The sequence below is a fragment of the Podarcis liolepis genome, assembly GCF_965112155.1.
Source record: "Podarcis liolepis genome assembly, chromosome: 9".
NCBI lineage: Eukaryota > Metazoa > Chordata > Lepidosauria > Squamata > Lacertidae > Podarcis > Podarcis liolepis.
The window spans coordinates 28,523,403-28,534,684 of NC_139564.1; positions in this window are offsets into that span (position 1 = coordinate 28,523,403).

Consider the following 11,282-nt stretch of genomic DNA (forward strand, 5'->3'; position numbering starts at 1 on the left):
ATTGTATTTTACGTACCCTGGTGTCAAATTTACATTCAACTTCTTCAATCCAATCCATCAGGATGGAAGCTGCTTGTGATTTTTCTTTCAGAAAGAAAACCCAACTAGCCCTTGAAAAGTCATCCACCAAAATTTGCATAAATCTCGCACCTCCAAGCGATTTGACTGGCATAGGGCCACACACGTCTGTGTGCACAAGTTCAAAGGGTTTCTTGCTTACTCTATCAGATCTAGGATAGTTACATGTCTTAACCTTAGCATGTTTACAAGCACAACAATCCAGAAAATTTGGACAGGGTTTAATGTTACACTCCTCAGCTAAATCTGGCATCTTGCTTACATACTTAAAGCATATATGAGCTAACCTTCTGTGTAGTAGATGTGCACAACCTGTATGAGGAGCCTTATTTACACACTTAGCTTGCGCTTCACCTGTTGAACATCTACGTGCTGCTAACTGCTCTTCAACCAAAACAAAAAGCCCATCCTCACAGGGAATTTTAACTAGCTCCTTCCCCTGTTTCGAAATGGTGCACACATCATTTTCAAACTCAACCTTAAAACCACATTTTACCAGGCATGACACACTCAAAAGTCCATTCTTCATTCCTGGAAGAACAAAAACAGGAAGGTTAGTTTGCAAACAGTTAACATAAATTGTGCCTTTAAGGTTCATTTCTCGTTTACTATTGTCTGCTATAGTCACAGTTTTTGCAACTGGCAATGTCTTGCAGTTCATCAAGCGGCCACTAGATGTCGCTGGAACTAAACTGTGACTTGCTCCACTGTCAATTATCCACTTCAAGGTTTGTTGGCTCCTTTTAGGACTCTGTTGTGCTGCCATTGCAGATAGTCCCTTATCAGCACCTGCTCCCCCTCTGGATCGTTGATTCTTGTAGTTCTCACGTCGTCTTCCCCTGTAGCTCCGGAAACTGGCCTTGGACTGTTGAAATTCCTGTTGCTTTTCTGGACACTTTGCTATCAAATGAAACCTGCTGCCACATCGAAAACATGACTTGCTGGCCATAGCAGACACTTGTGAGGCTTCCTTACAGCTCTGCCTGCTAGTTTCTCCACGCTGGGAATTATCTGAACGTCCAACCCTTGGGGTATTTGAATTATCAATACGTTTTCGATGATGTTGATATTCTTGTTCACACAATCTACCAGTCACATAATTCATATTCAGCTGGTCCTCTGGCAAAACTTGAAAAGTTAGTACTAAGTTTTCAAACCCTGCATGCAGGCTGCTAAGCAGAGTATAAACTTTAATATTTTCAGGAAAATTCACACCTAAAGATGACAGTTGGTTGAAATACTCAGTCATCTGTGACGTGTGTTCAACCACACTATCCCCTGGCTTCAGTTTCAACTCATACAGAGCACGTATAATGTTCACCTTCTCTCCGGGCGTGGCTCTATGGTGAATTCGCCTAAGAGCTTCCCAAATTTCAAATGCAGACCTTAAATTTTCCACATGAGGTAATTGGGAATCGTCTATCGATACCATCAACATGCATCTAGCTTTAGTGTCCATTTTATCATGTTCCCTGTTCTGGGCATGTGCAGCAGCCTGTTGCTCTGCTGTGGCATCTGCTGCAACAGCCACAAACGGCTTTCGCCTCTGGACATAGTCAGCCCACACTTCTTTGGCTTCCAACCAGACTTGAGCCCTCTTAGACCACTGCACGTAATTAGCAGAGTTCAACTTTGTAAAGGGAACCTGGAAATTTTCCACTGCCATTCTTGGGGTCTGCTGCTACTCCCTCTGTGTGCCCTTGCTTCTCTTTCCCCTTGGGATTTGTTTTACTCACTTTTCAGATGCCTCCAGCCTTCTCTGAAGCCTTTAAGAGCTGGATTTACGACCAAGCCGGTCTTCTCTCATCCGAAAGCTGCTTTTACTTTCTCTGCACACAATACAGCTGTAGAAACGTAGAAGGATCCATAACCTAAGAGAGTTTGTGTACTGGTCCAGTAAACGCTTCCGCTGCGCCACCAGCAACAGCTCTCTTTGCAGAGTATTAATTAAGTCCAGTGCAGAGATTCTTGTTGCAGTACAAGCTTCAAAGTCTCAGCAGCAAAGAAATAACGACACAGGGAAGCCTGTCTTTCCAAAGACAGGTTTATTGCAGAAAGATAACAGAAAAACCTCCGGAGCTTTCGGACATTTTTGCTTCACGCCCCACACACAGAGAAAACAAAAACTCTTTATATACTGAGCAACTTAACAACTTAACGAGCTTGACTACTTAAAGTTACATGACATTGCTAACTTGCCAGCGTCTTAGGTTTCACACCCTAACAGTATTGTCTATTTCTGACTAGCAACGGATCTCTGGGACCTCAGGCAGAGATCTTCCATATTAACTGCTACCTTACTCTTTTAATTTGATGTTCGAGGGATTGAACCTGATGCTAAGCATGTGCTTCTATCATTGGGCTACCTATCCCATTGGGGATCTTTTCTTTTCATCAGTGGCTTTCCCTAAGTAACTGTTGAGTTTGGTTAACCGCTCTTGTCCTTTGGGCAGCTCCATTCTGCCTGGGCTGTTCCCATTCACATGCAGTCTCTGGATCAGGTATAGGAGCTTTTATTCCCTTGGAGCGGATGAGATCTAGAGGAGCATGAGCAAAATTGTACAGTGGAGGCTTTCTCGACTCCTCCCCTTCCACTGCAGCCCTTTGCATTCCCCTCCCCCATTGCCACTCCTATGCATGAACTGGCCCTAAAAGTGCAACAGTCACATGTCTAATCAATCCAATTCTTTCATGTGGTAGTTCTTCCTTTGATCATCTTGTTATGTGGTAGCTGTCAATGAGGGGAGATGTCCCATGTAAAGAGATTATCAGCATATGTCTTCATTATTAATCAATTACTACGAATGGGTCCCATAGTTACGGCTGTGTGTGTAATCCTACTGAGTCGATGTTTTGGGGACCGGTTGAATTTGCCTGCATTCAAGTTGAAGCTGAAAGAGATGTTTAATAACACTTTTCAGCTGTTACCAACATTGTTCCCTAGTGGAATGCATGTAGAGTCCTCTGCAGGGGGCTTTGGAGATAAATCAATACAGCAGGATGGGAAACAGAGTGTCACTGGTTATGATTCAATTGCAACAGGGCCTGAGGCTGTTTCACGATGCCGCGTTTGTGGAGCGATGATCGGAAATTGCATATGAAGCAAAACTGCACTTGCTTAATGCTGGTTTTAATTTATCTGTTGGAAGCTGAGAAAAAAGGGATAAACTTAAAGGGGGTGTTAATTTCTTAGCCAGGGATGGTTGCCATTTTACCAGAAGCACATGTGTATGAGATTATCTCCTCTTCTAAGCACGTCAAGCGGATGAAGGATAGCATTTGAACAGGAGGGATCTAGGCTGATTCTGAAAGCAACAACGGCATATGTGTAAAACTTTTTATATTTATCTTCTGCAATGGAATATTGCTAACACAGTCAATAATATCATATTGCCCAAAATTAGCTATAATATACTGCACACGTTTTGTGGTGAGAAATAAAATCTTCACTATAGTTGCTCCTGCCCATGGCATATTTTGCTAGGTCACTTCCATTTTGTCTGCTTGCCTCCATTTTGTCCATTTCTAGCTGCCAAACACTAGCAGTTAAGGGCAAAATAATTCAACTTTTGACCTCCATCTTCCATGGCAATGGGCAGAAGAGTGACCTAGCACCTGAATGCAACGGAATTGGAACTTAATACCAGTTTAACCATCCAATTTCTACCACCCCCTTTCCAGAAAATACAGCACTTCCATTTTTGTTCCTTCAGAAAAGTAGTGTTTCAAACAAGGCCTTCATTGCGTTGATGAAAACTCTGCGGCATCTTTAATATAGTCTTCAGCAGGATATCTCTCCACATCTCAGAACATACATGAGGAAAAATCATGATTATAGGGTAGATATATTTTAGCCTCCAACCCCTTCATTCCTTAGTTGTCATTATGAAACCTTAATGCGCCAGGACTGTTCCTAAACAAGCACCATGCAGTCAGTTAGGCTTCCCATCAAAAGAAACTATAAAAGTTTTCTATATATGCTATTGTCCCTGGTGGGGGAAAAAATGGAAACTGAAATATTTAAGCAGTGGGGAAGGTTCAGAGAAGGTTTTCTTCTATGAACTGTTTTTTCCATTTGATGCATCCTCCTATCTAGTCTGCCTCTGTATGTATGAAAATACATACCATGCAGAGTTACACCCACATTTGGATATTTGAGACACATTTTTTTTGCAATTCATTTTTTTCCATTATGAAACAGCAAAGTTGAAAATGCTGGTTAAGGAATTACCCCCAGTGTATGAGAAAGGAGGCATGGCTATAAGAAGTTGGATTCCCATATGTTAGAACATTTAAACATTTTTACAGCATTGAATGTTTATTTGAAATGCCCTGAACTTTTTTTTGTTGCCAATTTGCTTGGTTTTCACCCTGTGGCACTTCTAGATTGCCCCTATTTTTGAGTGGGATCTAATCACAGACTGCCCCACCAGGACCTACTCCTTGCTAATTGTATGGTGTCTTGTCTAGTGTGACTCTCACACAGGCTAAATGAAGTGTTAATAATTTGACCAGACTAGATTTGTGTAGACATTATATTTAAAGGTATAAAATTGGTTGTGTGCTTTGCTTTGATTCATGCCTGCTTTGCAATTTACTATGCTATCCCAAATAACTGAAAGTTGATCATGAAAACTAACCTTCTTTAATAAATAACCACACAGGCTTTGTCATGAGGGTGGTTGAGACAACAATTGTAGAGCATTTCATGCACTGACAGTGTTGTACAATGAACTCTTTGAATCCATCAATAGCCAAAGAAATGAACTGTGTTAAATTAAAGTGCCATACTGATTTGGGGGCCTTGAAGACTCCAGTGGCACAAAACCTGATGGTATAAAATGAGGAGAGAAGTGATGGCAATCAGCATGGAAACAAAGGAGAAATTTAAATAAAATGATTTTTAATAAGAATTTTAATAAAATGGCTTTCTTATTATTAAGATGAAATGCAGTGCTGGGGTATTAATAAATACCCCAAAACAAAGATAAGGTAAGATAGATAAGATAAAACAGACAGCAAATGAAAGAAGAATGCATTTGAAAATAACATTGAAAACGGAAGCAAAACTGAAGAAAGGGCAATTTAATCTGAAGGTTTTGCATGGACTTATTTATCATTAAACCATCAAAGCCTATAGCAATGCAAATTAAGTCCACTTTTAGGGGAAGAAATTTCCCCAGTTTTAGAAGGGAAAAAATGACATTAATCATATCATGAGGGTAATTCAAAACCCTTGTCAAGAGGCATAATTGCACAATACAAGCCCTAATCAAAGCCCCAAAGAGAACATTAGTAATCATTACAGATTCAGAAGCATTATCATACCTATCATAAGCTGTATGAATTTTCTGACAGTCTCAGGAGTCCTAAGCTTCAGGTATCATGTTCTGTTAAGTAACCCCAATACAACAACTGAATTCTGTCCTATTTGCTTTTTAAGAATGTTTAAACCTCATTTTGCACCCGCCAACCTTCCAATGTCTATACAAAGTGGTTCACTGTCAGAAATTGTTTAGTAGATCCAGTTCACTGAATGAGGCTGAAGTTGTTAACCAATCCAGTTCATTAACTCTGTGACAATCAAATTGTTCATGTTATTGTTACCGGCAAACAGGCAGGCTCACAAAACGCATAAACAATCTGTTCTGTGTCTCATTATTGTACTGTATGGTTATTCTTACACATGGCTGGTAAATAATGTTTTGCAAATCCATTTGTGTGTATGTCACCCAGAGAGTTGTTCACTAAAAAAAAAGGCAGGGCCATTTTTCTCATTTAAGTGGAAATCTTGTACTAATAACCTGGGAACAGGCCACATGGAACTTACTTCTTAGTGGACTGTGCCTTATTGGAGTTCACCGATTGGGTCTGTGTTGCTCCGGACGGGAGGAAGGAAGTCAAATGACACCAAGGTTGATTCCAAGAAAGAGTTTATTCTGCTCTCCAGATAGCAGAAGGCACTTGCGTGGTGAGTCCACAGCAAGTCCATAGAAATGAGAAATTTCATGAAGTATATATATCCTCCAGGCACCTCTCCCCCTTCCCCATCCACGTCAGCTTGTACACGCAGGTTGACATCACAGATGTTCCTGCTTCGGCACTCTTAACCATAAAAGCGATTTCCTTCCTGCACTTCTGACCATAAAAGGATCTTCCTCTTCCTACTCTTATCTTGGAGGAAGAGGTCATCATCTCCAAGAACACGCTTCTGGCGTTGCCCAGACTTGGGTCTGTGCGTCTTTGTGGTCAGAACATAAGATAAGGCACAAACGTGTTTTCTCTGTTCTACTGGTGCAGTCAGGGTCATCCTTGACGCCACAAACTGATAAAGGAGAGAGCTGTGTTCTTGTTATGCATTTGCTCAACGGCTCAAGTTTATGCATTTTAGCTAAGGAAAAACAGGGATTTTGGTGCAGTTTAAAACTGCCTGCACAGTCAGTTTTGGGTTTTGGGAAACCCATTCCTTCAGGACAAGTTTAGATTTCACTGTTAATGTATCAAGTACCTTGATCCTATGAATCATTGTTGTTCTTGCTATCCACCTGTCTCAAGAGACAATGGAATATTCCTCTGGGGGTGAAGTCAAACCGCTGTGCCTGCAGAGACCAGTAACTCACAACTGCTGCCTCCCAAGTTGTTTTTGCTGCATTAGCACAAAGTGGCCTCTCTGGGGCACAGGCCTAATCCTACGAATATTTACTCAGAAACAAGTCCCACTACATTCAGTGGTGCTTATTCCCAGATAAATGTACATTGGGTTGCAGACTTTGAGACTCTTTGTTTATTTAAAAAGTAGGGAAATTAGTGTGATAGGACTAGAATGCATGCAGATATAATTTGTAACATTTTGGGCTGTTTTAACAGATACTACCTCATTGTTTATGATGACGTTGGGTAGCTTCATTAGCTGCTCAAATTCAATCCCAGTCGCATGAATTGTTGTCCCATCATGACCAAAAAGAGGTCGTGGTACTTGACTTTGCTAGGGGCAGAAGAGAAGAAACACAATGAGTTTTAATGTGGCACTAAATTAGTGGCTTTAGGGCTTGTCTTGTACATACACACGTATATACTACGAATAGAGGGAACTGTGGCCATATATATATATTCCTGCTGCCAAGGACAACCACACATTGTTAGCTACTTCTAAATAGAATCGTTGTTTTGACTCTGATAACTGCTCATGGTCCTTTAACAACAGTTTTGGGATGCCTTTGAAATTGTATTGACGTGTAAAAATCAATTGAGTCCTTTGTATGCAAGCACAGAACAGAAACCAGAATGATAATGTGTTTTCAAATACAACATTACATCACTGCTGAGTTCCGCTTACTGCTCTAGGCGTTAAAACCTTGGGTGGTCAGTGATTTTTGTCTATTAGGAAACTGAGGCTTTAATAGCAAAGATAATAAATCCAAAGTAGAAAGAAAATCTGGGAGGAAAAGGGACAATGATGCAATTTGACTTTAGAAAATACTTGTGTTTCTAGCTTTTATTTATTGTGGTAGACATGCAATCAACTCAAGACTGTACCTTATATTTGTTGCCTTCCTTTTCTGAGTGCAATTATGAATAAAACTGTTGACCGAAGATTTCTTAATATAATATGTAAAACTGACATAGAAATATAAGGCACAAACAAAAACTGAACATGGCAAATATATGTCAGAACATTTTTATTTTTTACTATTTTGGCATGTGCAGTGGTTCACATTTTTATTTAAAAGTGTCTTGTTTATCTGAAGAGCACCAATGTAAAATGTTCAGATGTCTAACATCAGCTAAACCCAATGGTGTTATATTCCACTTTGTTAGTAGCATTTGCCATCATAAGAGACTAAACATTGGCCTTGTGTAGTTTTTGCTATCGGAAAGAGAAAAATGGGAGCTATGAGTTAGGGGGAGGGGAATCACTTCATTCTGTTAAAAGCAAGTAGTCTAAAGATTCTGTCATTGGTTTGTGGAAAATATTCTTCTTGAAAATAAAAAAGGCAGACTAAAGTCTGCATATAGACAAAGAATTAGATATAGACACAGAACCAGCAGCGTGTGTGGGCTGCATTGTGTAGAGTTCCCTACTAACCTTTCTCTCCGCTGGAAGCAAATACCAGATAGCTTGAATCTTACATTTGGGTATAATGACTCTTTCCATTTGAGTGCATTGTGCTGCAGGAAACTAATTGACTTTGTCTTTGCTACCATAACTCCCAGTGGGATCATGCCAGTGATAATTCTTTTATTGATTTGTTTAGTGCAATTAGGAGGAAACAAATCTCCCCAAAGAGCAGATAATTTAGTTCTGTTACCGTATCAAACATTACACATGTAATTTGTTATCCATTTGGAGCAAATAAATGAACACATGACTTCATAATGTGAAGCAAGGAAGGTTAACTCATCATTAATGTCATTGGTAATTAGCATTCTCGCACTGCCACTCTCCATGCTGTCCATCTGCCATTTCAAATGCCGGTATAGCTTGTGTTTATATCTGACAACAATAGATGGACCGTATGCAGTCCTGAAATTTGTAAACAGTAGTTGGATAATGGCCGTTAAACATGCCTGTTTGACTACTTCCTTGGGAAAGACATGAGACTTTAAACCTTCAGGGCATGACCCAATCATTGGGTCACCTGTACTCAGCACAGAATGTCACTTTCAATTAATCATGTTTCTGGTGGTCACAAAATGTCTTTTGTTCATATTCTCTTAGAGTTTTGGGATTCTTGCTTTGAGACACTGGAGCTTGTTATCTCACATTCCATCATTACTTTTGACCTAGGTAACCAATAGATAAACTCTGACACACCCCATGTAGCTGTTAAGAGCATAGTCTACTTAGGTGTAAGATGGCAGATAAAGAGAGGCTTTGATTCTGACTTCACATTAAAGGACAGATCCTGGTTTCTCCCATTATGTACAATGGTGTATCCTTTGCCTAAAAGAAGTAGCTCTGTAAACCTGAGTATGATCATAATTCATACACTGAGGAATTTGGAGGATGCCATAAATTCCTTCCTAAATGTATCAGAAAAAGGACAAAAAGCAAGAAGGGTAAACTACAATAATTTTTTTGGGAGGGGGGGGGATGAATGAATTCCTATGCCCCACAAATAACCAGAGATGCATTTTAAATAAAAGGACACATTCTACTCATGTAAAAACATGTTGATTCCTGGACTGCCCGTGGGCCAGATTTAGAAGGCGGTTTGGCGATTTGTAGTGATAGAAAAATGACATTCTTTGAAGGCCTCTATGGGCCCAATCCAACACAGTGTTAGGCCTACTTAAGCAAATAGTAGGGACCCTGAGGATCATCTAATCCAGCGGTTCTCAACCTGTGGGTCCCCAGCTGTTGTTGCACTACAACTCCCATCATCACTGAGCTCTGGCCTTGCTAGCTAGGGGTGATGGGAGTTGTAGTTCAACAACATCTGGGGACCCACAGGTTGAGAAAGGCTGATAGTCCAATCCCCTGTAATTCAAAAATATGCAGTTGTCTCATACAACGTTGACATCATCAGCACCATGCTCTAACCAGCTGAGCTATCCAGGCCTTAAGTACATCTAACTCAACTTGGGGTATTGCTACAATCATCATACATTAATTTTGCTAATTTACATTTTGCAAATATTTTGCTAATTTACAAGGCTGCCAACGATTGGGACAGTTGGTATAAAGTGTTGGACTGGTACCTGAGAGACTCATTGGGTGACCTCACACCAGTCACCGTGTCTTAGGCTAACGTACATCACAAGGTAGTTGTGAGGATAAAAGGGGAGGGGAGAAGGGAGAAAGAAGCATACGGTATATTGTACCTCAAGCTCCTTGGAGGAAATGTAGGATATGGATATGAATATAAAAATATTTATGACATGATCCGTGAACAAGTTTCTTTAAGAGTATTTACTGTCCAGCATGTATTTTATTCCTTCTAATTGCTAATCCCTTATCACTGTTGCATTCATTCCCTTTCAGCCATGTGGGTGATGAACAAGTGCGTTGCTCAGCTTTTGCCAGCCTAGTGACCTCCAGATGTTTTGGACTATAACAGGCCACCTAAGCTGCTTACGGCACAAAAACACGACATGCAAGTCATATGGCATACTCAGCAGTTACAATAAAAGTACCATTTTAAAATTGGAATTGTCAGCTCCCGGAATCGTATGTTGCAAAGCTGTAATTTTGTTGAATGGCTCCAACACCATGAGTGGATCACTTAAGTATTTGCAGCCCTAAAAACACACTTTCCCACTAGACTTCCGAAATGCAATTTCCCTCTTTTTGTGTGTATATATATGTACGTATATAAAAAGACACGTAAGGATTCACATCGCCAGATGTTAAAAGAGACTGCTGTGTGCGGGAGGTTTATTTGGCAGGTTTTGGTTGCCGTGGAACTTTTTTCTTTTTTTTATTGGACGATTCAGTTAATTGGCTCTCATTTTCAGTAATTTTGGATGAAATCCCTAAATGATATTGCAACATCCTGTATTAACAAGGGACGAAGTGTCCTTAACAAATAAATAACACAACTGCCAAAAAATATAATTGTAAATCAGTCACACCAAATTCCATGAGCTCTTCCATATTCTCCACCATTGTTTTATACCCAAGCCAGATAATTTGTATATTGTTAGCCAAATGTGTTACTATTACTTGTTTTCTCTTGAGAATAGCTGGTGCTTCCAATCTATATAATTTTGCCAAAGTGCTGCAATCACTCATAATTTTTAGTGCTGTACTCTTTATTGCTATAGTGCATCTACTGTGAATTAATATAGACCACAATTCACTTGTTTACATGTATGAGGAATGAAGAAAATGAAGCAAGTTTTCTGCTAGTGCTGTAGATCAGAGATTGCCAACATCTCTGCTCTATCCTTCAAATACTGGTCCACAGACCCAGAAGCATCAAAACACACTAGATCTCTTGTTCAGGCTCCATAGTAAATTGGCATTGGACATCACAGATATCATGTGAAATATCTCTTTGTGTCATAGCTTTGAAGCTTCCATTTTTCCTACAAGTTGAAATTGTGAGCAGATCTTTGAGCCACACCTTCTAAAATGACTGATTAAAATAAAAATAAAATTGTATAAGTCTATGAAGCACCAGAAAATATTGTTTGAGGTGTGCAATCTGCCCCCTTGACCACCTCACAAGCATTCCTGTTAAAGAATGCCTACCAGTGGA